At 36.7% G+C, this 27,886-nt stretch overlaps 1 protein-coding gene across 1 annotated transcript in view; it reads right to left on the bottom strand.

Moving 5' to 3' along the window:
* LOC142344960 (uncharacterized) overlaps window positions 1-27,886 on the bottom strand; it is a 266,838-nt gene that overhangs the window by 76,345 nt on the left and 162,607 nt on the right. The window lies entirely within an intron of this gene.

The following is a 27,886-nucleotide window of genomic DNA, read 5'->3' as shown; positions in this document are numbered from 1 at the left end:
TAGCTGTACATTTATGTACCCCTCTAGGAAAGTGAATTGCCTGGTTTTCAAGCAAATTATGTGAACACGATTAAATCGGTTGATGTTTTTGTGGTAAACTGGTCGACCAAATTTTCAGAAACGCATCTAAGCTCCCTTTATTTATTATGATAGACGGCAATTTTGTTTGAGCTTTGCTGTTTGTAAACTTAAAAAACCTTCCTAGTTACCATCTATATATTTCGTATTTTGAGCTCCTTGTACCAGCAATTGTTGTGTTTACCGCCATTCTTTAGAAAAAAACAGAGAGAAGCAACTAATACAAGAATAATAACGAAATGTTTTTATAAACAAGATGAAATAGAAGAACAAAACCACTCTAACACTATAGAAATTTGAGTCATTGCAAACTGAATAAGAGATATTTTATAATGTTGATTATAATCTTGCACCCTGGAATTTGCTAAGGCCCTTTACAGAGAAACAATTGTCGAGTGCAAAAAATTGTTGTTTGACTTACTGACATTGATACCAAACAAATGACGGAAAGAAATGATTTTGTACGATTACGTTCCAAAATTCAATCAAATAGCACATGAGACAAGAACTCAAAGAAAAAACAAAGAAAATATCTTTCGCTTTCTGTTTTGGAAGAAAATCATAGACATTTAATTTGCATATAAAGTCCGAAGCATTTTAAGAAAGCACAAGTAATGCTGTTTTATTTTAGCGCGTTTTAATATGTTTTCAGCACACATTTCTTCGAACTAAATGGCCACCGTTTTATACCAAAAGAATTTGTCTCAATTGATGATTATGGCGCAGAAGTTTAAAACGAAAAATACAGGTGTGCCTTGCACAAAGTTATGGCATTGAACACAGCAACCATTTCCTCGGGCATATGAGAATCAATCGAAATACAGAACGCATCCTAATATTGAAGCAGAAAATGCATTAAACAGCATAAAATGTAAACTTGCCCCCAAAAACTACAATAACTAAGCCAGCCATTGCACACTCCCAATATGAATTCAGATAAAAAACATTAAACCTATACAAAAATTCGAAGCTGGACCTTTCAGGAACCACTCATCCACTAGCTATGGCATAGTATGGAATATATATGCTGCCCCTCGTTATGTAAACACATGACCATGGCTAAGCTCAAAAATTGTATGCTGTTGATGGTGGAAATGCAGAAGACAGAGTCAACTCAATGAAACGTCTCCTTGACAAAATTTGCCGTATAGGACCAAGATTTGGGTGCAATCTCATCAAGTGCCGCCTCATCACAATATGCCAGCAAATAGACAGAGACAAAAAAAGCTTTAAAGAGAAAGAAAATGTAATAAAGGGGCTTGCAGTCAGCATCGCGACATTGGCTTAACTGAGTTTTACGACAATTTTCTGTCACAAAGAGAGTGGATAATCAATTACTGACGAGAATCAGTACTGTTATAACAATATCCCCACAAAACTTTGACAAAATTTTCACAGACGCGGTCTAACAGAAGTTGACTTCCAAAAACAGAAGTGCTTCAAACTGGCAGACTGTAGACGCCAGTACCTAAACTGTTTTTTTTGGGCAAATAAAATTATGCTATCTATAATTAGGTGAGGGCGGACACACACATCATAGATTGAAGAACAATCGCAATGGCTTGACTAATCAGCTCGACAAACTATAGGATGACTCTAGGGGAGAAAAATTTCCTAAAACTTTTATGAACGCTCATGAAAAAGTTGAAAGTACTGTTAAAAATCAGATTTTAAAGAAAGATTTCTAAATTAAGGTTCAAATGAGCAGTAAAAAATTTTCCACACTAGAAATTTAAGTAATGAAACTTGAAGTTGAGATATCTTATGTTTGTTATAATCTTTTGACCTGTATTGTCCTACGGCCTTTAACGGGAAAATAAATGCCGCCTCCAAATTTGTGTTACCTGATTTGATGCATTATGACCTGATAATGATACCAAATAACAGTCGGAGAGTAAAGGTTTTGTATGATTAATTCTGAAATCTAAAGGAATACGACATGAGAAAAAAATCAAAAAAGAAACAAAGTTTTAATATATGTCTTTGTGTTTCAGAAAAAAATGATTGGCGTTAAATGTGCTTATAATGTCAGAAAATAAATATAATGTCACATGTTATCGCAAGTAATGTAAATAATTCTAGTTTCTTAAAAAATTTTGCAGCAGGCTTTTTTGTGAACTATTGGGCTACCGCTTTATTTAAAAAGATTGATCTTAATTGATCGTTGTGGTGCGGAAATTGAAATTAGAAATGTACAGTTCTGTCTCGCCCAAATATGTCAAATTGAACAAGCAAAGCACTTCCTTAGGGGATTTATGAAAATCAAAACACAGAACGCATCGTCCTTACGCAAAAATAGCTCCAAAAGAAAAGAAGGCAAAGAGCTTACTTCCAGCCTGAAATCCAGCCAAAAGCCATCAAAATTTTTCATAAACATCTTTTCCCCACATCTGAAGATAAAACGACTCATTTTCACTGTATACTACTACTGCTGCTGCTATACCTGCCCTTCGTCATGCAAATTTATTACCATGGCAAATCTTAAAAAATGTATGCATGTAATGGAAGAGCAGTAGGCTCAGTCAACTCCCCGAACATCTCCTCGATAAACTCCATGCAGTTGGACAAGGCATTGGGTACAATCTCATCAAGTTCCCACTCATAACAAAATCCCAGCAAATAAACAGAGCCAATTGAATCTTTGAACATTAAGTTGCGTCCACTGTAAATTGGGTCCAATTTCTGCCGCAAAAAGAGAGTGGATAATCAATTACTGACGATATTCAGTACGGTTGTAACGATCTCGTCACAAGATCTGTACGACGTCTTCACGATCGCTGTCTAACAGAGGCTCATTTTCATAACAAGATTTGCGTCAAATTGGCAGACAGTAACCGCCTAAATAATAAATTTCTTAGCAAAGAACATACACAACCCTACATACAGCAACAAGTAGAGAGATTTTCTTCGAAGGCGTTCTGAAAATTTTTCGTTCAACTGCTAGCATCCTTAAAAGATCAAAAATGGTTACTACGCCATTTGGAAAAACCAAAAGGAAGCAATCGAGGAACAGGAGAGTATACTCAGTATCATCAAAAGCAAAAATGATCACGTTTTTTAAAACCAAGAAATCGGATGTCAAAGCAAACTTCGAGAAACTTCCAAAGAGGTACAAGTTCGATCTAACCGAATCAAAAGTTGTCACTGAATCGCCCTCAGATATACATGGGAATTTTTCAAAAGTCCCTCGATCAGTGCATGTGGTGAGGCATTCACGGTGCCAAACTATTACATTGCCCATACAGTAGACAACCACATTTTAGACACAACGACATTTGCAATGCATTTTCGAATCTACACGACAAAGTATGGGATGATGCAGAGGTAGAAACTTATCTTCAAACTATGCAAGGGAAGCGCAAGCACAACAACTGAAGACGATGCATTACTAGTCATATGGGGATGTGCATAATTGCGTTTTTTAATGGTAGTACTGAGGTTGGTTTTTTTCGCAAAAAACATTTCAATACTTTTTTAGCCTTAGGAGAATTATAGTATTCAAAGCAACTGTTGACTTTTTTTTGATTTTGTAATAAATGTCTAGTTAGCTATTGAGCTATAGAAACAGATGAAAACAAAAACCAGTCTCTTTATTTCTTCATAGGTAATTTCTGTAATAGTTTTATGCAATTCTAGAGGATCATAGACAGTAACGCTCATGAAAAACTCTTTGACTAATCAATATCAGTGGGAAAATTGAGTGAACCTTTATCAGCCGCAAAAAAATACTCGCGTTTTACAAGCAGTCTACAGCAAAAAGTGTTTTCCGCTCAGATAATTTCTAGAACTCGAATTGTTCAGTTGGACGCAGAGTAATGTATCCAAAAAGTTTCCTCGCAACGCAGACGTATCAGCTACTAACTCAGGAGGGTGAAAGCTCAAAAAAGTGATATTTAGCAAATTATTTGAAACCAAAACTCATGGAACTGGCATCTGCCAAAAACAGCAAAGCCGTGCCACTGGAAGGATTCGGTTTCAGATTTCCAAAACACGACATTTGTAAAGGTTTGTTTATTTGATATCACTTTGATGCAAAAATTACTCCTGTTTTCTAAACTTGTGGGGAAAAAATTGCATTAAGTGACTTTCTCCACTGAGCAAATGGGGCTAAGAACACAAGCCGCACAATGAAATTAGAGATATATTGGCAAAACTATAGCGTGAAGTATGCTATGACGTCAAATTTCAATAGCGTGAAGTTGGAAGCTTTCAAAACAAAAATAGGACTGTTAGGATTGCTCGGCTGAACATTTGAAAAAATATTTGTTGCGGGTTTCAATTTAGCAGAAATTGTTTTGACTTTTTATGTCCATTGGCGATGTAATGTCAAAAAAGCCAAGGAAACATCTGATTGTCCAGAGGCAACTGAAATTCTCAAGCTGTCAAAACGCATTTTTCAATCTGGGAAAAAAGTTTGGTCAGAAAAAAATTTTCTCCTGCATGGAAGGCGAAGATACTTTTGCAACACGCATAATAAAAACACAAGCAACAAAACTATCAAAAAGAAAACCAACACCCACTCAGATGATATAACATAATTTTGCATGAAACTCATCTCAATAATCTGTTTTAGAAGGCCTAGTTCAAAATGTGAAACTGCAGTTGTTGTTATCTGTTGTGTTGATGAGCGTTATGACAGTTGTTCTTTGTTGGAAAAGTTGAAACTCTGAAGCAATTCCCAGAGCCTACACTGCTGTTGTATTATTATGAACCCCTCTGAGATAATTATATATATATATATATATATATATATATATATATATATATATATATATATATATGTATATATAAATACTATCTAACATGAAGCTATCTTAACACTTGCAGGAAAAATTAAATTTCGTAGTTCTGCAATATCTTTTTACCAGGACAGAAATGTTATAAGACATAAACGCTGACTATGGTTATTATGATAGACGGCCATTTTGTATGAACCGTGTCGTTTCTTTTTTAAAAATCTTAATCCCTTTTATACAATCTTTGATATTTCCTTGTGGAGATTAATTGTTCTATTCATTGCTTGGTTCGCAACCCAGTAATTAAGGAAAAGAAGAAAACACTACGTTTTTTAGCCAGGAAAAAATCAAAGCGGAAAACGTTTTTATCAGCATGCAAATCCAAATCTTTGCAACGTGAACTAGAAAGTGGTGGTGTAGAAATACTACCTGACATTGGTTCAACATAAACCATATTTTAAATACCCAGAGGACGCACAAGTTGGACCAAGAGGACACAACGACAATCATCGCAATAACTTGGCCGTTCGCCTCGACCTTGTATGGAATGATGAACAAATGAAGAAGATGCAATAAAATTCTAATGGGGAATGGCTTTCTTATAATTGATTTCTCTCATTTGCAGGTTGTTTCTGTGCACAAAGAAAATTTTTGTTGTTTCAATGCTTTCTTCCTCTTCAGCCTCAAGAAATTTATAGTTAAGAAACCAACTGTTGACAGTTATTTTATTTTGATTTGTAAATTGAGACTAATTTGTTTCAGGTAGTTATTGAGTTTTAGAAACATCATAAAACAGAACCCAAGCTCTATATTAACTTATCAGCAATGATGATTATAGTAGTTTCATGGTTGTACGACAGAAACACTCATGGTTGTAGAGTAGATGTACGACGGAAACACTCATGAACAAAAACTTTTTTTTTCTTTTGGTACGTTATGTAACCCCGAGACACAGAGCACGTGTCAAAAAATCATTTAGCCTAATTGTTGTAGTAAACATTATAAATTGATCTGATATACAAAGACGCATCCAGAGAAAAAACATTTTGGGATGTTTTTAGGGTGGAAATTGAAGCATTATACTGGGAGCTAGCTCGCATCTAAACGCAATTAATGATAATCTAAACCGTCAAAGATTGACGAAAAAAGTTATTGCTAGCCTGTCCTGGACTTATTGTCATTGCCTATTGTTGATATAACATGAAAACGGTGGAGCATCTCCTTAAGCATACACACTTTGAACCTGAAAAAGGATTTACACTACATACGGCGTGATCAATAATTAGATATCAATGACAATAAGTCCAGGACAAGCTAACAAGAACTTTTTCCATCAACCCTTGACAATTTTCGGCTTATCATTAATTGCGTTTAGAAGCGAGCTGGCTCCCAGTATAAGTCCAAGCGCCATAGCAGTTAAAACAAATCGCCATTCCCGAAATAGCTATTGTGAGAGATGAAGAGCATAGAACAGCTGACGCTTTTTATCTTCTGTATATTAGATCAAGCACGGAACTTCTTTCCTTGGCGGTGCTCCGACAAAATACCTACTAATCGCGTCCCCAATTAGCTCCTAACCCAAGGGAAACAAAAAAAAACAGCTGGCCTCATATTTGGAATTTGCAAAGAAAAAAAGTTAAATTAATGTCTCACCATACTTGTCAGCAGAAGTCCCCACGAGATGAAACAGAGGCGGCAGACGCACAGTAGTGTCAATCTTAGGAAAAAAACAGAGACAGAAGGACTGTTTCAAACCTGAATAAAAACGCCAAATCTATAATATTTGTAGTAGCGATAGAAAAAGTGTTAGTATTAGAACTAGAAGGAGTATTAGTAGTGGTAGTAATAGGAGGAGTAGTATTAGTAGTAGTAGTAGTAGTAGTAGTAGTAGTAGTAGTAGTAGTAGTAGTAGTAGTAGTAGTAGTAGTAGTAGTAGTAGTAGTAGTAGTAGTAGTAGTAGTAGTAGTAGTAGTAGTAGTAGTAGTAGTAGTAGTAGTAGTAGTAGTAGTAGTAGTAGTAGTAGTAGTAGTAGTAGCCTTTTCTGAATTTGGGCAATTTCTTCGACCATTTTCAGAATAGCCGTGAAAAACACTTTACCCAAATTAAGAAGACCATTTTACGAAAAACTTCCGCCTCCCAAATTCAGAAGAGGGTTGCCCAAATTCAGAAATGGATTTTTTGACCAATTTCGGAATTGGCCCGGTGCCCATTTTCCTACTCCACTCCTACTACTCCTTGGAATTTGGGTAAGTGTTATGGGGATGATGGCCGAATCAGAAATTGGGCTAAAAAGGGTTGTGAAACTACGACAAAAGAAAGACACTTCTCATTTTCAAGACTTTCAAAAGTTTAATGATTAAAATGCAAAAATTCGACCAGAAATTTAACAAACACCAAACACGAAAAAAAATTCGCCCAAATTTATGTGGCAGTGCAGGTCAATTGTTAAACATAACAGGCATAACTTTGACAAACAGCTATAACAAATATGTCTTTCCTCTATTTAAATCAAAGCAGTCGGCAGCAGTTGTGAAGCTAGGAAATGACTTCCTCGTGATGTATCTGTCCACGTAGGGCGAATTCTAAGATTATGTTGGGCATTCTCTCGAGCAAGCTTCTCATCGTGTTTTGGTCTTTCAGGTTGTGCTAATGATGTTTTCATGGGTTATTTGGCGTGTTTTGCGTTTATTTTCAAATCAGTGAAGTCGTTTCCTAAAGATGAACGCATTCAGATCTTGCTAGAATATTTTGAGATGATTCAAAACTTGCAAGATACTTGCTGCAATCTTGCAAGATATCAACGCAAGAAAACAAGTAAAATAAATTTAAAAACACTCTAGAAAACTTTTTTGAGACACAATATCGCTAATAAAAACAAGTTACCAAATTGATAATCAAGAGAAATTTTTTTAATCCAGATTCAAAATCTTGCGAGAATCTGGCAACAATCTTGAGAATTTTTAATTTCTGGCAAACTTTTTTTGATTATTATTAACTGTTTGCACTATATAACTGTTTTATCTCAAACATTTTAGCTTTCCAGGAAAACGAATGGCCTTGAGAGAAGATCGGCTAACCGCCAGTTTCCTCCAAATGTCAATTTTTTGCACCGAAACTCAGTTTCACTTGATAAATTGCCTACTTTTAGAAAAAAATGATTTGCAAAAAACATTAAAAAAATCCCCGGTGGGCCATTTGGCCCACTGGGTTTTTTTTTGACCCCTCATCCCAAACCTCTTTTGCGTGCGTCATTTTGCGCTAATAAAAAATTCCAGGCGTATTACGGAAAGACAGCCGTATTTCGTTTTGACGTGGAGAGCCGTGAAAAAAAATATTGTTCCTAAAAAAAAACAACTAAAAAAACAACGTTTTTTGCGCTTTTTTGGAAGTTCTGGCCGCAATTGGATTAGTATTTTATTTGTGAGTTTCAAGTGTTTTGTTACATTACCGTTTCATGCATTTGGCGATTTGTAAAGTTACTCTTTTCACAAAAGTTTTCGAAAAATTTTTCGATGAGATCCTTTTTTGAAGAACTGTTTGCACTATATCACTGTTTTATCTCAAACATTTTGGCTTTCCAGGAAAAGAAATGGCCTTGAGAGAAGATGTGCTAACCGCCAGTTTCCTCCAAATGTCAAATTTTTGCACCGAAACTCAGTTTCACTTGATAAATTGTCTACTTTTAGAAAAAAAATTATTTGCAAAAAACATAAAAAAAATCCCCAGTGGGCCATTTGGCCCACTGGGGATTTTTTTTGACCCCTCATCCCAAAACTCTTTTGCGTGCGTCATTTTGCGCTAATAAAAAATTCCAGGCGTATTACGGAAAGACAGCCGTATTTCGTTCTGACGTGGAGAGCCGTGAAAAAAAAATATTGTTCCTATTAAAAAAAACAATGTTTTTTGCGTTGTTTTGGAAGTTCTGGCTGCAATTGGACTAGTCTGTTATTTGTGAGTTTCAAGTGTTTTGTTACATTAGCGTTTCATGCATTTGGCGATTTGTAAAGTTACTCTTTTCACAAAAGTTTTCGAAAAATTTTTCAATGAGATCCTTTTTTGAAGAACTGTTTGCACGATATCACTGTTTTATCTCAAACATTTTGGCTTTCCAGGAAAAGAAATGGCCTTGAGAGAAGATGTGCCAACCGCCAGTTTCCTCCAAATGTCAAATTTTTGCACCGAAACTCAGTTTCACTTGATAAATTGCCTACTTTTAGAAAAAAAATTATTTTGCAAAAAACATTAAAAAAAATCCCCAGTGGGCCATTTGGCCCACTGGGGATTTTTTTTGACCCCTCATCCCAAACCTCTCTTGCGTGCGTCATTTTGCGCTAATAAAAAATTCCAGGCGTATTACGGAAAGACAGCCGTATTTCGTTTTGACGTGGAGAGCCGTGAAAAAAAATATTGTTCCTAATAAAAAAACAACTAAAAAAACAACGTTTTTTGCGGCTTTTTGGAAGTTCTGGCCGCAATTGGATTAGTCGTTTATTTGTGAGTTTCAAGTGTTTTGTTACATTAGCGTTTCATGCATTTGGCGATTTGTAAAGTTACTCTTTTCACAAAAGTTTTCGAAAAATTTTTCGATGAGATCCTTTTTTGAAGAACTGTTTGCACTATATCACTGTTTTATCTCAAACATTTTGGCTTTACAGGAAAACGAATGGCCTTGAGAGAAGATCGGCTAACCGCCAGTTTCCTCCAAATGTCAAATTTTTGCACCGAAACTCAGTTTCACTTGATAAATTGTCTACTTTTAGAAAAAAAATTATTTGCAAAAAACATAAAAAAAATCCCCAGTGGGCCATTTGGCCCACTGGGGATTTTTTTTGACCCCTCATCCCAAAACTCTTTTGCGTGCGTCATTTTGCGCTAATAAAAAATTCCAGGCGTATTACGGAAAGACAGCCGTATTTCGTTTTGACGTGGAGAGCCGTGAAAAAAAATATTGTTCCTATTAAAAAAACAACTAAAAAACAACGTTTTTTCCGTTTTTTGGAAGTTCCGGCTGCAATTGGATTAGTCTGTTATTTGTGAGTTTCAAGTGTTTTGTTACATTAGCGTTTCATGCATTTGGCGATTTGTAAAAACACTCTTTTCACAAAAGTTTTCGAAAAATTTTTCAATGAGATCCTTTTTTGAAGAACTGTTTGCACGATATCACTGTTTTATCTCAAACATTTTGGCTTTCCAGGAAAAGAAATGGCCTTGAGAGAAGATCGGCTAACCGCCAGTTTCCTCCAAATGTCAAATTTTTGCACCGAAACTCAGTTTCACTTGATAAATTGCCTACTTTTAGAAAAAAATGATTTGCAAAAAACATTAAAAAAATCCCCAGTGGGCCATTTGGCCCACTGGGGATTTTTTTTTGACCCCTCATCCCAAACCTCTCTTGCGTGCGTCATTTTGCGCTAATAAAAAATTCCAGGCGTATTACGGAAAGACAGCCGTATTTCGTTTTGACGTGGAGAGCCGTGAAAAAAAATATTGTTCCTAATAAAAAAACAACTAAAAAAACAACGTTTTTTGCGGCTTTTTGGAAGTTCTGGCCGCAATTGGATTAGTCGTTTATTTGTGAGTTTCAAGTGTTTTGTTACATTAGCGTTTCATGCATTTGGCGATTTGTAAAGTTACTCTTTTCACAAAAGTTTTCGAAAAATTTTTCGATGAGATCCTTTTTTGAAGAACTGTTTGCACTATATCACTGTTTTATCTCAAACATTTTGGCTTTACAGGAAAACGAATGGCCTTGAGAGAAGATCGGCTAACCGCCAGTTTCCTCCAAATGTCAAATTTTTGCACCGAAACTCAGTTTCACTTGATAAATTGCCTACTTTTAGAAAAAAATGGTTTGCAAAAAACATTAAAAAAATCCCCAGTGGGCCATTTGGCCCACTGGGGATTTTTTTTTTTGACCCCTCATCCCAAACCTCTTTTGCGTGCGTCATTCTGCGCTACTAAAAAATTCCAGGCGTATTACGGAAAGACAGCCGTATTTCTTTTTGACGTGGAGATCCGTGAAAAAAAATATTGTTCCTATTAAAAAAACAACTAAAAAACAACGTTTTTTGCGTTTTTTGGAAGTTCCGGCTGCAATTGGATTAGTCTGTTATTTGTGAGTTTCAAGTGTTTTGTTACATTAGCGTTTCATGCATTTGGCGATTTGTAAAAACACTCTTTTCACAAAAGTTTTCGAAAAATTTTTCAATGAGATCCTTTTCTGAAGAACTGTTTGCACGATATCACTGTTTTATCTCAAGCATTTTGGCTTTCCAGGAAAAGAAATGGCCTTGAGAGAAGATGTCCTAACCGCCAGTTTCCTCCAAGTGTCAAATTTTTGCGCCGAAACTCAGTTTCACTTGATAAATTGCCTACTTTTAGAAAAAAAATTATTTGCAAAAAACATTAAAAAAATCCCCAGTGGGCCATTTGGCCCACTGGGGATTTTTTTTTGACCCCTCATCCCAAACTTCTTTTGCGTGCGTCATTTTGCGCTAATAAAAAATTCCAGGCGTATTACGGAAAGACAGCCGTATTTCGTTCTGACGTGGAGAGCCGTGAAAAAAAATATTGTTCCTATTAAAAAAAACAATGTTTTTTGCGTTGTTTTGGAAGTTCTGGCTGCAATTGGACTAGTCTGTTATTTGTGAGTTTCAAGTGTTTTGTTACATTAGCGTTTCATGCATTTGGCGATTTGTAAAGTTACTCTTTTCACAAAAGTTTTCGAAAAATTTTTCAATGAGATCCTTTTTTGAAGAACTGTTTGCACGATATCACTGTTTTATCTCAAACATTTTGGCTTTCCAGGAAAAGAAATGGCCTTCAGAGAAGATGTGCTAACCGCCAGTTTCCTCCAAATGTCAAATTTTTGCACCGAAACTCAGTTTCACTTGATAAATTGCCTACTTTTAGAAAAAAAATTATTTGCAAAAAACATAAAAAAAATCCCCAGTGGGCCATTTGGCCCAGTGGGGATTTTTTTGACCCCTCATCCCAAACCTCTTTTGCGTGCGTCATTTTGCGCTAATAAAAAATTCCAGGCGTATTACGGAAAGACAGCCGTATTTCGTTTTGACGTGGAGAGCCGTGAAAAAAAATATTGTTCCTATTAAAAAAACAACTAAAAAACAACGTTTTTTGCGTTTTTTTGGAAGTTCCGGCTGCAATTGGATTAGTCTGTTCTTTTTGATTTTCAAGTGTTTTGTTACATTAGCGTTTCATGCATTTGGCGATTTGTAAAAACACTCTTTTCACAAAAGTTTTCGAAAAATTTTTCAATGAGATCCATTTTTGAAGAACTGTTTGCACAATATCACTGTTTTATCTCAAACATTTTGGCTTTCCAGGAAAACAAATTGCCTTGCAAAAATATTTGCTAACCACCAATTTCCTTCAAGTGTCAAATTTTTGCACCGAAACTCAGTTTCAATTGATAAATTGCCTATTTTTAGAAAAAAATTATTTGCAAAAAACATAAAAAAAAATCCCCAGTGGGCCATTTGGCCCACTGGGGATTTTTTTTTGACCCCTCATCACAAACCTCTTTTGCGTGCGTCATTTTGCGCTAATAAAAAATTCCAGGCTTTTTGCGGAAAAACATTGCTTTAGGGAGAAAAATACCTGGAGAAACGAATTTCAAGGATTCTATGTATTCTGTCATCATGTGGTGTATAAATAGGCGTCCAATGAGTTAAAAATTGTATTTTTGAACTTCTTCAATGTGGGAGATTATATTAAAACAATAAATTTGCACTTTCTTTCTCTAAACTTTTGCTCTAGGAAGCAAAAATACCTGGAGAAACGAAATATTTTCAAGTTTTCTATCTATTCTGTCATCCTGAGAGTATTTTTGACCAATTTTAAGATCGACATTATTGCAGTATATAAATTTTTGAAATTTTTTTGTATTGAAAATTGGGCGAAGATAATAAAACAGGCATTTTTTGGCCGCTTTGAACATGAAACGCCTCTTTGAACGCTTAGGTCCAAAAAAGGCAAGATAGAACTAGTGATTGTTTTTTTTGAAAAGGTAACAAATATTGTTTTACATTGCTTCATATATAGCTCATTTTAAAGCTCATAAAGTAGGACTTGCAGCCATTTTTTTTACTCTTATGAATAAAAGCCTCAAGGGTACCTAAATTGGCATCAAACATAAAAGAAAAATCGAGTCGTTTATGACTTGGTAAATATTGGCTAAGTCTACCCATTTTTTTTAATAGTACAATAGCTCTATATAAAGTTTCGAAAAGATCTTGTTTACAAAATTGCGCGATGATAATATAACATGCGTTTTTTGACCGCTTTGACCATGAAACGACCCTTCAAACGCTTAGGCCCAAAATAGACAAGATTCGATGTTTGTTTGTTTTACTCAGAACGTAACAAATATTAGCTCAATTTGCGTTCTTTATAGCTCATTTTAATGCATTTTAGATAGGCTTTGCAGTCGTATGTTTTATTTTTTGTAAACGATTGCTTCAAGGGTACCTAAAGTGGCTTCAAAGATAAAAGAAAAATCGAAGCTATTATGACTTGGTAAATAGTGGCTGAGTCCGCCCACTTTTAAGACTGGTACAATGACCCTATATAAAGTTTTGAAAAGCTTTTGTGTAGACAATTGCGCAAGGAAAAAGAAACGGGCACTTTTTGACCGTTTAGGTGCGTTTATGTCTCCTAGAAGCACTGGTCAGCGAGTTGAAATTTCGATTTGTATATGATGTAAAATTTCTCAACGAATAATCACTCAAGTGAATTGATATATAGTCCACTTTGAAGACAAGAATCCCTTTGTTGCAACCATTAGCTAATTGGGATCGTAAGAGGGCTGTAAGTATCACTTTTTTTCAAAACTGTCATTTTTCGTGCTGATTTCTAAAAATTTTTGTAAAAAGTAAAGATATTGGATGTTAATTGAATAACTAACCAAATGAAACACATATCGTTGCAAAGCTCCTACATTGTAGTTGACGTGGACATATTTGTTTGTGTCCAATTTTTGCGTAGAAGATCTCAAGTACAGGATTGATTAGAGAAAAGCAAATTGAAATATTTTTGATTTATAGATTTGCAGTAAATGCGAATACTTATATAAAAGCAGAACCATTGGTTCATTTTTTTTTTCAATGCCATTTGCAGACAAATCTGCTAAGATTATAAAAAATGCGCTTTTGGACCATTTAGGTACGTTTAGAGTACCTAGAGTATTTTTATATAAGCCGATTGGAATTGGAATAATTTTCCATACCCAAATTCAGAAAAATTTCGCTGATGCAATCAAAAGCTCTAAATATCACCAAAAACGTTTTTTACAGATTTTTTTTACTTTAGCCTCATCCCGGTAAAAACAAATACCTGATCGCTGCAAAAAACGAGGCGTAGAACGAATTAAGTCAGTGTCAGTGATCATTCAAAAATGAAAAATTCTAGGACTTCCTTGCAGAAAAATTGTTTCAATTTGCCCCCTTCTAGAACTTGTAGGTCTGTTTTTTAAGGAGACCATCACTGCATTACAGCAGCAATCAAAGGCAGCTTTTTTAAAAGTTAAATAACTATTGCTTTGAAATGGCCTCAAGTTTTCTGATGAACGGTCTGATTTCGAAATTGACATCAACACAACTTCTTAAAAAAAAAAAAACTGTCAATGGCATTTTTTTAATGGCCGCATTTGTCTCCGGCATGTGCCTAAAATCTCGACTTTCAAATGAGTTGTTTTAGTGGCAAATTCTCATGGGTTCAGGAGAAATGCTGAAGTGGCCAGACTAAGGGAAACTTCCGCCTCCCAAATTAAGAACGCTTTTTTTTCAACCCTTTTTTCTCAAAATCAATAAGATCATTTGTTTCAAAACTTTGCATATGAGTTTGTTGTACTAAAGGGAAGGCACATGCAAAATTTCAGGTTTCTATGATGATTTTTGCCAAACCACTTATTTTTGGATCCTTGGGTTTTGCAGGTGAGGTCTACTAGTACAAACCTGAATCAAAAGCTGAAAAAACGGTCGTTTCTAAAAAGACTACGCACTATCTTGCAAATACCAAATATGCTTTAAAGTACTCCGACAGGACACATATCAAAAATTTTTGCAAAAGAACGTGTATTTGCGGAGAAAATGCATTTTCTGGATTTCGCAGTTTTTGTGGTGTTTGGCCGCTTTTGGTACCCTACTCCGCTCGGTTCATAAATCCTCGAATATTCAATTTAAAACCATCAATCAATTTGCTACGGATTGTGCGTGAGCCGTACTTTATTCAGAATGCAATTTTTTTGGAAAAATTGTGAGAAAAAGTGTAAAAAAATACCAAAATTTGCAAAAAAAAAATTTGAAAAATTTTCGATCAACTTAAAAATGGTCCTATGAACTGTTTTTTCGGGGCTTTTTTCAATTTTTGAGCTACAAATACGTTGACCTATCACGTTATGGCATGTGTTTTGGACCCGGAACGCGTTTTCATTGTTCGCGGGGGTATGCTAAATCCGTGGATTTGGTGGTCCAAATTCAGAAATGCCGTAGTAGTAGTAGTAGTAGTAGTAGTAGTAGTAGTAGTAGTAGTAGTAGTAGTAGTAGTAGTATTAGTGTTATAAGTAGTAGTAGTAGTAGTAGTAGTAGTAGTAGTAGTAGTAGTAGTAGTAGTAGTAGTAGTAGTAGCAGTAGTAGTAGTAGTAGTAGTAGTAGTAGTAGTAGTAGTAGTAGTAGTAGTAGTAGTAGTAGTAGTAGTAGTAGTAGTAGCAGTAGTAGTAGCAGTAGTAGTAGTAGTATGAACTGGTCATTGCGGAAGTATCTATGAAACTTGTGTCTAAAAAGCCATGTTTCACGCCCAGAATCAGTTCTGCAAAGCTGCAAGATAAAACAACGCGTGACTTATTCACGCAGGAGGTCAAGTTACATCTTGATAAGAGCGGCGATTTCGAGAATACAGAGCAGTCATGGGACAATTTTCGAAAAGCCCTGAACCAAGCAGCAGTGAAATGCCTCCTTCCGGACAAGCGAGTGAACAAACCTTGGATTTCTCCAGATTCTCTGGAACTTATCCGGAAACGAGCTGATCTACAGTTGAAGAAACACAGCAGCGCGTTGGCGTTGTTAGAGTTCACAAACTGCTGTAAGGAAGTCAGAAAAGCTCTACGTGCAGACAAACGGGCATGGCTTGAACGCAAAGGCCAGGAAGTGCAGAGCTTTGCGGACAGAGGCAACTTGAAGGAGGTTTTTGGGGCATCACAGCAGATTTGCCGAAACTGGAGTCCCCAGTTGACCAAATTAGTTTCAAGCACTGGCGTCAACTTACGGACGAAAGAGGAACGACTTGAACGCTGGACGGAACATTTTAGTCAACTCCTGAATCCCTCAACATCCAGTTGCAGTACGAGATTGGATCCCGAAGAAGCAGCTGAAAGCTTGTCGATTGACCTGAGCCCAATTCGATTTGAAGAAGTGCTTGAAGCTGTCCGCAGGTTGAAGAATGGCAAGGCAAGTGGACCCGATAACATTTCCTGTGAGATGTTGAAAGCACACAAGGGTATTGTCGAGTGGCTCTGGGACATCATAGATAAGTGTTGGTCGACGGAAGTTCTGCCCGATGACTGGAAGGTAGCAGAAATTGTCCCATTATACAAGAGTAAAAGAAAGAGGTCAGAGTGTTCGAACCACCGAGGGATCTCTCTATTGTCAGTACCAGGCAAAGTGTTCGCTTCCGTTATTCTCAATCGATGCAAATATTCAGTGGACCGCGTCTTAAGGGAAGAGCAGTGCGGCTTTAGAAAAAGCAGAGGATGCGCCGATCAACTCTTTGCCCTGCGTCAAATAATAGAGAAATCAATGGCGTTTCAATTGGATATCAGCTTTTGTTAGCGGCATTCGATTCTGTCGATCGTGAGCAGATGTACCAGATAATGAAACACTATGGTCCTCCGCAAAAAGTGATAAACATCATAAGAAACAGCTATGATGGATTCAAATGTCGAGTCAAAGCCGAAGGTGAGAAAGGACGCTTATTTGATGTCAGAACGGGCGTTAGGCAGGGTGATGTGTGGTCCCCAATCCTATTCGGCCTTGTCATCAACTACATTTTGGCTAACTCGGTGCATGGAGGATTAGACATTGTGAGATTGGTGGCTGACTTAGATTTTGCTGATGATGTTGCTCTCGTGGGGGTCTCAGACAGTGAGGTGCAAGAAAACCTACATCGAATCGAGGCCCTTGCGGAAGTCGCTGGTCTGAAGATTAATGTGGCCAAAACAAAGAATATGGGCGTAAAATGCGACAGCCCAAATGTTGTTGCAGTGCCTAGTATCCAACAGAACGTGGAGATACTCACTGGAACACATAAAGGCAAACTAGGACTCCTGGCCGAGACATCTAGCCAGTCACGACTAACCATCAGCACGGAGGTGCTGCTGGGAACGAAAAAGAAAGCGGGCTGGTTCGAAACACAAGATGGCCGGAAGCTAAGATTGAAAAGCTTAGCGGTGGCTAAGCCAGCGTTGGTAGCTTCACAACAACAATCTGCGGTAGCAGATTCAGAGTCGCTAGAAAATGAGAGTCTGTCAGTGGTGGCTGACCAAGAGTCTTTAAGATGTCAGAATTGTCAGCGGCAATTCAGTACAGTTACCGGACGCAAAGTGCACCAAACAAGATTCTGCAAAGCCGGTTTGTCAAAGAATGTCGTCGACAAGTCAAAGTTCGAGCAACTAGAGGCGAGCCTTACCTGTGACAAGTGTGAAAGAAAGTTCAAAACAGTCAATGGCCGAAAAGTTCACCAATCGAGATACTGTGGCAAAACTAAAGCAGTTGCCACACGCGTGTTAGGTACAAGATGTTCTCGGAAACGAGTTTGAAAACATAGAAGCGTTCAAGTATCTCGGATCATATGTCAGCCTCAAGCATGGAGACCTGCAGGAAGTCAATTGCAAACTTGCAGAAGGTAGACAACGGTTTGCTAACTTCCAAAATCTCTGGAAGAGCAAGCAGCTCAGCGTGCACCTCAAGTGCAATTTGTACAAAGCACTCGTTTTATCAGCCGTGCTGTACTGCTCAGAGACTTGGACTCTTTCGAAATTAATGGAGAGAAAACTTGAGAGTTTCCACTGTGGTTGTCTTCGGAGAATTCTACGTGTGTCATATCTGGAGAAAGCAACGAACGAAGAAATTATGTCAAGATCACGAATGCCCCAACTATCCACGATGATCATGCTCAAACGGATAAAATGGTACGGACACATCCAGAGAATGGAACCAGGAAGATTAGCCCGCAGTGCCTTCGATTGGGACCCGCCCGATCAATACGTCCATGCTAGACGCGCTCCTGGGGGGCAACGGAAAACGTGGATGAGTCAAATCGAAGGAGACTGTGTACGAAACAAAGTATCGTTCACCAGATTGCAGGAGAAAGCAGCAACCGGGTCAAAGAATGCCTTCAACAATTTCGTTGTACAGCACTTCACAGAATAACCAAACAAATAACTCTTCTTGTTTTGTTTGTATTTGTTGCCAACCGTGCCTTCATTTCATATTTGGAATTAAAGTGTTGAAACAGTAGTAGTAGTAGTAGTAGTAGTAGTAGTAGTAGTAGTAGTAGTAGTAGTAGTAGTAGTAGTAGTAGTAGTAGTAGTAGTAGTAGTAGTAGTAGTAGTCGTAGTAGTAGTAGTAGTAGTAGTAGTAGTAGTAGTAGTAGTAGTAGTAGTAGTAGTAGTAGTAGTAGTAGCAGTAGTAGTAGTAGTAGTAGTAGTTCAGGCTTCTGCAATGCACGGGTTGAAGCACCCTTGTTGATCGTTATAAATGAGATAGTTTCGAAATAGGGTTACAGTTTTTGCACAGGCAGCAAACAACGGGAGCAGGCAGCAAGAACCGAGCGCAGAAAAGACTATTAGCCAAGATTGCTGACAAGCTCCAACACAGAGATATTGACACGACAGTTTCAATGAAATGCTAACATTTATTGTGCGAAGCATCCTCAAATCCGAAAAGCGTGAAAAATATTCAAATTACGTTGAAGTGATTAGTTACAATTTTATATGCTTTGACAAAACGTGGCTAACACCCAATGTTCCTAAAACTTCTTTATTAATGAAAAGTTCGGCTATAAAAAGAAAAGGCCAACAAAAACCAGTAAAAAGCAGGACTAGCCAGGGAGGAATGTTGATACCAATTGAGAGCCTTTTTTAAATCAGGCTCAGAGTTGAAGAATACATTGCTTTAAGAATCCATTCTCTGCAGTCTATATCTTCAAAATGATCGTAAAACAATTGATGCTTAGCTGATCTTGAGAAGAATATATGTCAAAACTAAACGCAGAGATTGGATCTCATAAAGCCACCTCCATTATCATTAGTGGTGACCTCAACTTAACTTAGACCAACAAGGAAACAAGTCGCCCATGCGTCACAAGCCCTTAATCTTGTGAGCATTCGATACAAAGATTTTTTAGTGGAAAGTAAGAGACAAAAAATGAATGCATTCAACGCATTTTTCATTAGTGCTTTTAATGAATCAGTGAACAAAGATCAATCGCAAAAAAATTTCAATTTCCTTATAAATAAGCTGAGTTTTCTAAAGATAACACTGCATTACGAATTCATTATGTGCAGTCTATATCCTCAAATCGACCGTAAAAACAATTGATGCTCAGCTGATCTTGAGACGATAGTATCAAAATCAAAAGCACAGATAGTATCTCATGAAGCAATTTTCGTTATCATCATCGGTCACCCAAACCTATCTCAGTCCAACTGTGGAAACATGTCTCCCATGTGTCACAACAAAATTTCAGGAGATTCTTCGAAAAACGGCTCTCCGGATTTGTTCAACTAGAAAAAAACATCAATTGGATTTGCTTCTCCTTCACGATAATCAGTATGTGATTACAGCTAATGAAGTTTATGAGACTATTATACCTGGAAGTAAGAGCTTTTAGAAGTTCTTCTCTCTATGCGAAGAATGCTTCTGGTACCAATTTGATAGCGTTGAGGATTTCAAGTATCTAAGATGCTAACTCAGTTCACAGGACGGTGTTGCAAAACAACAGCGGTTTTCAGACTGAAGGCAGACAACGCTTCAGTGATCTTTCAATTATCTGCAAAATTGATTATTTATCAACAATGAAACCAACGTGCCGAATGGAAATAACTCAAGGAAAATGCGTAAAACAATCAAATTGTTCGTCGTTTTGTTACTGCATGTTACTCATCTAGAGATTTTCGTATAAGAAACCTGGACTTGCAATTAAGAAAAGATGGGCTATGGAAACAACCGAAAGAAGAAGAATTGTAAAAAAGAGGTTGATGCATATATTGATTGAGCCGCATACAACGAGAGCAGGCAGTAAAAAACCAAGCGCTTAAAAGCCCATTATTCAATGTTGGTAACTAGCTCCAAAATTGAACCATTGACACGACAGAGTCAAAGAAGTGCTAACATTTGATGTGCAAAGAATCTGGAAATTGAGAGGAATATGAAATTTTCAAATTGCGTTCAAGTGAGTATTCACAATTTCTTGTGTCCTACTGAAACGTGGCTAAAACCCGATGTTCCTGACACCTCATCATTTTTGGAAATTTTGGATTCACATCAAGCAGAAAGTTGAAGAGTTCGGTATCTCGAAAAAAGAAGCAACAAGGTTGACTTCATTCTTTGCTGTCTATATCCTCCAAACGAATGTAAATACAATTGGTGCTCAGCTGATCTTGAGAAGTCAGTGTCAAAATTAAAAAAAGAGAAAGTATCACATGAGGTGACCTCCCTTTTCACCGCTGGTGACGTCAACTTATATTAGACCAAGTTGCGAAAAATTTTACCCTTGTGTCATTACAAAAGCTCAATTTTTGAACTTTTGTTGGAGAACGGCTCTCTGAAATGTTCAACAAGAAAAATCAGCAAGTGGGTTTGCTTCTCACTGACGGTCAGCACTATTTGATGAGAGCTGATAGATGTGAGACGACTTTCAGTTTCTGCTTGATTATTTAAAAAAATGGTTCAGACCATCTTGCATACAAATCAAAATCCCGATCTTCATTTCCAAGAAAACTTTTGAAGCCAAAACCATTGCGCGATCAGTGGTACGATTGGTTTTGGCAGTAGATCAAAGTTCTCATCACGAAAGTGAAAAGTCCTTGTGCAACATTGCAGCCATGGATATCAAAATTTTCTTCACATCTAATGACGAAAATCATTACGCTGAATGAACATCAGCGAGAACTCAAGTTGTCTCAGGCACTTGATATAAAGAAGACGGAGCGTAATGGCCAGAAAAAAAATAGACAAGGTCTTTACGACTCTGAATCTGAGGTTTTCCAATGCCGTTGTTTTATTGTAAAATAGAAGTAATTAGCAAGTATATGAAGCACGAAGCAAGCTCTTAATATCTGTGACCATTCGATACAAAAATATTCTAGTGGCAAGTGGAAAACAATAAACGAATATAAACAACGCAATTATAAGAGTTCTTTTAATGATTCAGTGAGCATCAATCAATCACAACCAAATTTGTGTTTCATTAGAAATAGGTTGAATTTCCCAAAGATAACAGAAAGGTTGATCTGAGGTTCGAGAAATCAAGGCAACCGGCCCAGGTACTATTTGCAACAATATCCTAAAAAACTGTTGTGGGTTTCTTGCAAAACCTCTTAAACTACTGTTTCAAACCACGGTAAACAAAAGACTGTATTGCGACCTGGGGAAAAACAAATGTGACGCTTGTATATAAGGACGGTGGTTGAAGGGATATTAAGGATTACAGACTTATTAGCGTGCGCTATAAAATCTTCAAATTTTGTGAAAATAGTTTTTGAGTCACTCTATAGTTGCGAGAAAACTAGTTGAACACGACTCAGTTTAAATTTTGCCGAGCTAGATCTGCAACGCTACAATTATTGACTTTTTTAATGTTTTTAAAATTCAGTTGGACAATCTATCATCTACCTAACTGATTATGCACTAATTATATGTTGCAAAGGTGTACGATCTGATACCACAAAAGCAAATGCTCAATAAATTGGAAGTATCAGGTATTGGAGGATGTTTATTGAATTCAATTTTGTCTTATCTTTTGAAACCGAACAATTAAAGGAAAGCAATGTTTTCTGCTATGTGGACGATATGAAGACGATAGCAAATTAGAAACGTGAAGTAGCTGATTGTGCCACTGCTGCTGAGTTTGTTCTTAAATGTTCTCAATGTTCAAGATTATAAACCCTTAAACTCCAAAATCAGTCTGCAAGTGTCTCTAACCGTTGAAATGGTAGCATGTCAGCCAAGCCAGAAAGATTGTGATTTGGTGTTTGCCAGCAACCCAAACAGAACTGATCAAACTTTTATCAATTTGAGCCAACTTTTTTTGTTTTTCTGCTCCTTTCTACCATAGAATTTCCTGAGAGCTAGCTTTGCGTTAAGTTATGCAGAAAACATATATCAGTGGCGACATTTATACAATTTAGTGTGGTGCCAAGTGTTTTTCTAGACACCAGATTCAAAAGATGTAATATCTAGAAGGCTACTATTTACTGAGAACGGGCGTAAAAGTTATATGTTCACCAAGAGAGGGCAAACAAATTAGATTCATTGTTTTGTTCAAAACCAGAATCGTTTAGATTTTGAGAAAAGTTTGCATATTTTTTTCAATTTTTGCTGTCTATATCCTCCAAACGAATGTAAATACAACTGGTGCTCAGCTGATCTTGAGAAGTCAGTGTCAAAATTTAAAAAAAGAGAAAGTATCGCATGAAGCGACCTTCTTTTTCAACGCTGGTGACCTCAACCTTTATGAGACCAACTTGGGAAACTTGTCACCCTTGTGTCATTACAAAAGCACAGTTTTTGAACTTTTGTTGGAGAAGGGCTCTCTGAAATGTTCAACAAGAAAAATCAGCGTTTGGATTTGGTTCTCACTGACGGTCAGCACTATAAGATGAGAGCTAATAGAAATGAGACGACTTTCAGCTTCTGCTTGAATAATTAAAAAAACGGTTCAGACCATCTTGCAAATCTTGATCTTCATTGCCAAGGAAACTTTTGAAGCCAAAACCATTGCGCGATCAGTGGTACGATTGGTTTTGGCAGTAGATCAATATTCTTATCGCGAAAGTGAAAAGTACTTGTGCAACATTGAAGCCATGGATATCAAAATTTTATTCACATCTAACGACGAAAACCATTACGCTGAATGAACATCAGAGAGAACTCAAGTTGTTTCAAGCACCTGATATAAAGAAGATGGAGCGTAATGGCCAGAAAAATGTAGACAAAGTCTTTACGACTCTGAATCTGAGGTTTTCCAATGCCGTTGTTTTATTGTAAAATAGAAGTAATTAGCAAGTATATGAAGCACGAAGCAAGCTCCTAATATCTGTGACCATTCGATACAAAGATATTCTAGTGGCAGGTGGAAAACAATAAACGAATATATACAACGCAATTTTAAGAGTTCTTTTAATGATTCAGTGAGCATCAATCAATCGCAACCAAATTTGTGTTTCAATAGAAATAGGTTGAATTTCCCAAAGATAACAGAAAGGTTGATCTGAGGTTTGAGGAATCAAGGCAACCGTCCCAGGAAGTATTTGCAACAATATCCTAAAAAACTGTTGTGGGTTCCTTGCAAAACCTCTTAAATTACTGTTTCAAACCACGGTAAACAAAAGACTGTATTCCGACCTAGGGAAAAACAAATGTGACGCTTGTATATAAGGACGGTGGTCGAAGGGATATTAAGGATTACAGACTTATCAGCGTGCGCTATAGAATCTTCAAATTTTGTGAAAATAGTTTTTGAGTCACTTTTAGTTGCGAGAAAACTAGTTGAACAAGACTCAGTTTAAATTTTGCCGAGCTAGATCTGCAACGCTACAATTATTGACTTTTTTAATGTTTTTAAAATTCAGTTGGACAATCTATCATCTACCTAACTGATTATGCACTAATTATATGTTGCAAAGATGTACGATCTGATAACACAAAAGCGAATGCTCAATAAATTGGAAGTATCAGATATTGGAGGATGTTTATTGAATTCAATTTTGTCTTATCTTTTGAAACCGAACAATTAAAGGAAGGCAATATTTTCTGCTATGTGGACGATATCAAGACGATAGCAAATTGGAAACGTGAAGTAGCTGATTTTGCCACTGCTGCTGAGTTTGTTCTAAAATGTTCTCAATGTTCAAGATTATAAACCTTTAAACTCCAAAATCAGTCTGCAAGTGTCTCTAACCGTATAAATGGTAGCATGTCAGCCAAGCCAGAAAGATTGTGATTTGGCGTTTGCCAGCAACCCAAACAGAACTGATCAAACTTTTATCAATTTGAGCCAATTTTTTTTGTTTTTCTGCTCCTTTCTACCATAGAATTTCCTGAGAGCTAGCTTTGCGTTAAGTTATGCAGAAAACATATATCAGTGGCGACATTTATACAATTTAGTGTGGTGCCAAGTGTTTTTCAAGACACCAGCTTCAAAAGATGTAATATCTAGAAGGCTACTATTTACTGAGAACGGGCGTAAAAGTTATATGTTCACCAAGAAAGGGCAAACAAATTAGATTCATTGTTTTGTTCAAAACCAGAATCGTTTAGATTTTGAGAAAAGTTTGCATATTTTTTTCAATTTTTGCTGTCTATATCCTCCAAACGAATGTAAATACAACTGGTGCTCAGCTGATCTTGAGAAGTCAGTGTCAAAATTTAAAAAAAGAGAAAGTATCGCATGAAGCGACCTTCTTTTTCAACGCTGGTGACCTCAAACTTTATGAGACCAACTTGGGAAACTTGTCACCCTTGTGTCATTACAAAAGCACAGATTTGAACTTTTGTTGGAGAACGGCTCTCTGAAATGTTCAACAAGAAAAATCAGCATTTGGATTTGGTTCCCACTGACGGTCAGCACTATAAGATGAGAGCTAATAGAAATGAGACGACTTTCAGCTTCTGCTTGAATAATTAAAAAAACGGTTCAGACCATCTTGCAAATCTTGATCTTCATTGCCAAGGAAACTTTTGAAGCCAAAACCATTGCGCGATCAGTGGTACGATTGGTTTTGGCAGTAGATCAAAATTCTTATCGCGAAAGTGAAAAGTCCTTGTGCAACATTGAAGCCATGGATATCAAAATTTTATTCACATCTAACGACGAAAACCATTACGCTGAATGAACATCAGAGAGAACTCAAGTTGTTTCAAGCACCTGATATAAAGAAGATGGAGCGTAATGGCCAGAAAAATGTAGACAAAGTCTTTACGACTCTGAATCTGAGGTTTTCCAATGCCGTTGTTTTATTGTAAAATAGAAGTAATTAGCAAGTATATGAAGCACGAAGCAAGCTCCTAATATCTGTGACCATTCGATACAAAGATATTCTAGTGGCAAGTGGAAAACAATAAACGAACATATACAACGCAATTTTAAGAGTTCTTTTAATGATTAAGTGAGCATCAATCAATCGCAACCAAATTTGTGTTTCAATAGAATTAGGTTGAATTTCCCAAAGATAACAGAAAGGTTGATCTGAGGTTTGAGGAATCAAGGCAACCGGCCCAGGTAGTATTTGCAACAATATCCTAAAAAACTGTTGTGGGTTCCTTGCAAAACCTCTTAAATTACTGTTTCAAACCACGGTAAACAAAAGACTGTATTCCGACCTAGGGAAAAACAAATGTGACGCTTGTATATAAGGACTGTGGTCGAAGGGATATTAAGGATTACAGACTTATCAGCGTGCGCTAAAAAATCTTCAAATTTTGTGAAAATAGTTTTTGAGTCACTCTTTAGTTGCGAGAAAACTAGTTGAACAAGACTCAGTTTAAATTTTGCCGAGCTAGATCTACAATGCTACAATTATTGACTTTTTTAATGTTTTTAAAATTCAGTTGGACAATCTATCATCTACCTAACTGATTATGCGCTAATTATATGTTGCAAAGATGTACGATCTGATACCACAAAAGCGAATGCTCAATAAATTGGTTGTATCAGGTATTGGAGGATGTTTATTGAATTCAATTTTGTCTCATCTTTTGAAACCGAACAATTAAAGGAAAGCAATATTTTCTGCTATGTGGACGATATCAAGACGATAGCAAATTGGAAACGTGAAGTAGCTGATTGTGCCACTGCTGCTGAGTTTGTTCTAAAATGTTCTCAATGTTCAAGATTATAAACCTTTAAACTCCAAAATCAGTCTGCAAGTGTCTCTAACCGTTGAAATGGTAGCATGTCAGCCAAGCCAGAAAGATTGTGATTTGGTGTTTGCCAGCAACCCAAACAGAACTGATCAAACTTTTATCAATTTGAGCCAATTTTTTTTGTTTTTCTGCTCTTTTCTACCATAGAATTTCCTGAGAGCTAGCTTTGCGTTAAGTTATGCAGAAAACATATATCAGTGGCGACATTTATACAATTTAGTGTGGTGCCAAGTGTTTTTCAAGACACCAGCTTCAAAAGATGTAATATCTAGAAGGCTACTATTTACTGAGAACGGGCGTAAGAGTTATATGTTCACCAAGAGAGGGCAAACATATTAGATTCATTGTTTTGTTCAAAACCAGAATCGTTTAGATTTTGAGAAAAGTTTGCATATTTTTTTCAATTTTTGCTGTCTATATCCTCCAAACGAATGTAAATACAACTGGTGTCAAATACAACGAATGTAAATACAACAGTGTCAAAATTTAAAAAAAGAGAAAGTATCGCATGAAGCGACCTTCTTTTTCAACGCTGATGACCTCAACCTTTATGAGACCAACTTGGGAAACTTGTCACCCTTGTGTCATTACAAAAGCACAGTTTTTGAACTTTTGTTGGAGAACGGCTCTCTGAAATGTTCAACAAGAAAAATCAGCGTTTGGATTTGGTTCTCACTGACGGTCAGCACTATAAGATGAGAGCTAATAGAAATGAGACGACCTTCAGCTTCTGCTTGAACAATTAAAAAAACGGTTCAGACCATCTTGCAAATCTTGATCTTCATTGCCAAGAAAACTTTTGAAGCCAAAACCATTGCGCGATCAGTGGTACGATTGGTTCTGGCAGTAGATCAAAAATATTATCGCGAAAGTGAAAAGTCCTTGTGCAACATTGAAGCCATGGATATCAAAATTTTCTTCACATCTAATGACGGAAACCATTACGCTGAATGAACATCAGAGAGAACTCAAGTTGTCTCAAGCACCTGATATAAAGAAGATGGAGCGAAATGGCCAGAAAAATGTAGACAAGATCTTTACCACTTTGAATCTGAGGTTTTCCAGTGCCGTTGTTTTATTGTAAAATAGAAGTGATTAGTAAGTATAAGAAGCACGAAGCAAGCTCTTAATATCTGTAACCATTCGATAAAAAAGATTTTCTATTGGCAAGTGGAAAACAATAAACGAATGCTTTCAACGCAATTTTAGGACTTCTTTTAATGATTCAGTGAGCATCAATCAATCGCAACCAAATTTGTGTTTCATTAGAAATAGGTTGAATTTCCCAAAAGATAACAGAAAGGCTGATCTGAAGTTTGAGGAAGCAAGGCAACCGGCCCAGGTAATATTTGCAACAATGTCCTAAAAAACTGTTGTGGGTTCCTTGCAAAACCTCTTAACTTAATGTTTCAAACCATGGTAAACAAAAAACTATATTCCGACCTGGGGCAAAACAAATATGACGCTTGTATATAAGGACGGTACAATATATCATCTACTTAACTGATTATGCACTAATTATATGTTGCAAAGATGTACGATCTGGTACCACAAAAGCGGATGCTCAATAAATTGGAAGTATCAGGTATTGGAGGATTTTTATTGAAATCAAAGCTGTCGTATCTTTTGAAACCGAACAATTAAAGAAATCCAATAGTTTCTGCTATGTGGACGATATCAAGACGATAGCAAACTTGAAGCGTGAAGTAGCTGATTGTGCGACTGCTGCTGAAATTTGTTCTAAAAAGTTGTCATTGTTCAAATTTGTAAACCTTTAAACTCCAAAATCAATCTGCAAGTGTCTCTAACCGTTGAAATGGTAGCATGTCAGCCATGCCAGGAAGATTTTGGTTTGGTGTTTGCCAGCAACCCAAACAGAACTGATCAAACTTTTATCAATTTGAGCCAATT

This window comes from Convolutriloba macropyga, chromosome 8, assembly GCF_964194025.1.
Source record: "Convolutriloba macropyga chromosome 8, txConMacr16.3, whole genome shotgun sequence".
Taxonomy (NCBI): domain Eukaryota; kingdom Metazoa; phylum Xenacoelomorpha; order Acoela; family Convolutidae; genus Convolutriloba; species Convolutriloba macropyga.
Note: the sequence above shows the minus strand (reverse complement) of the source record. Positions and strands in the feature narration are given on the sequence as shown.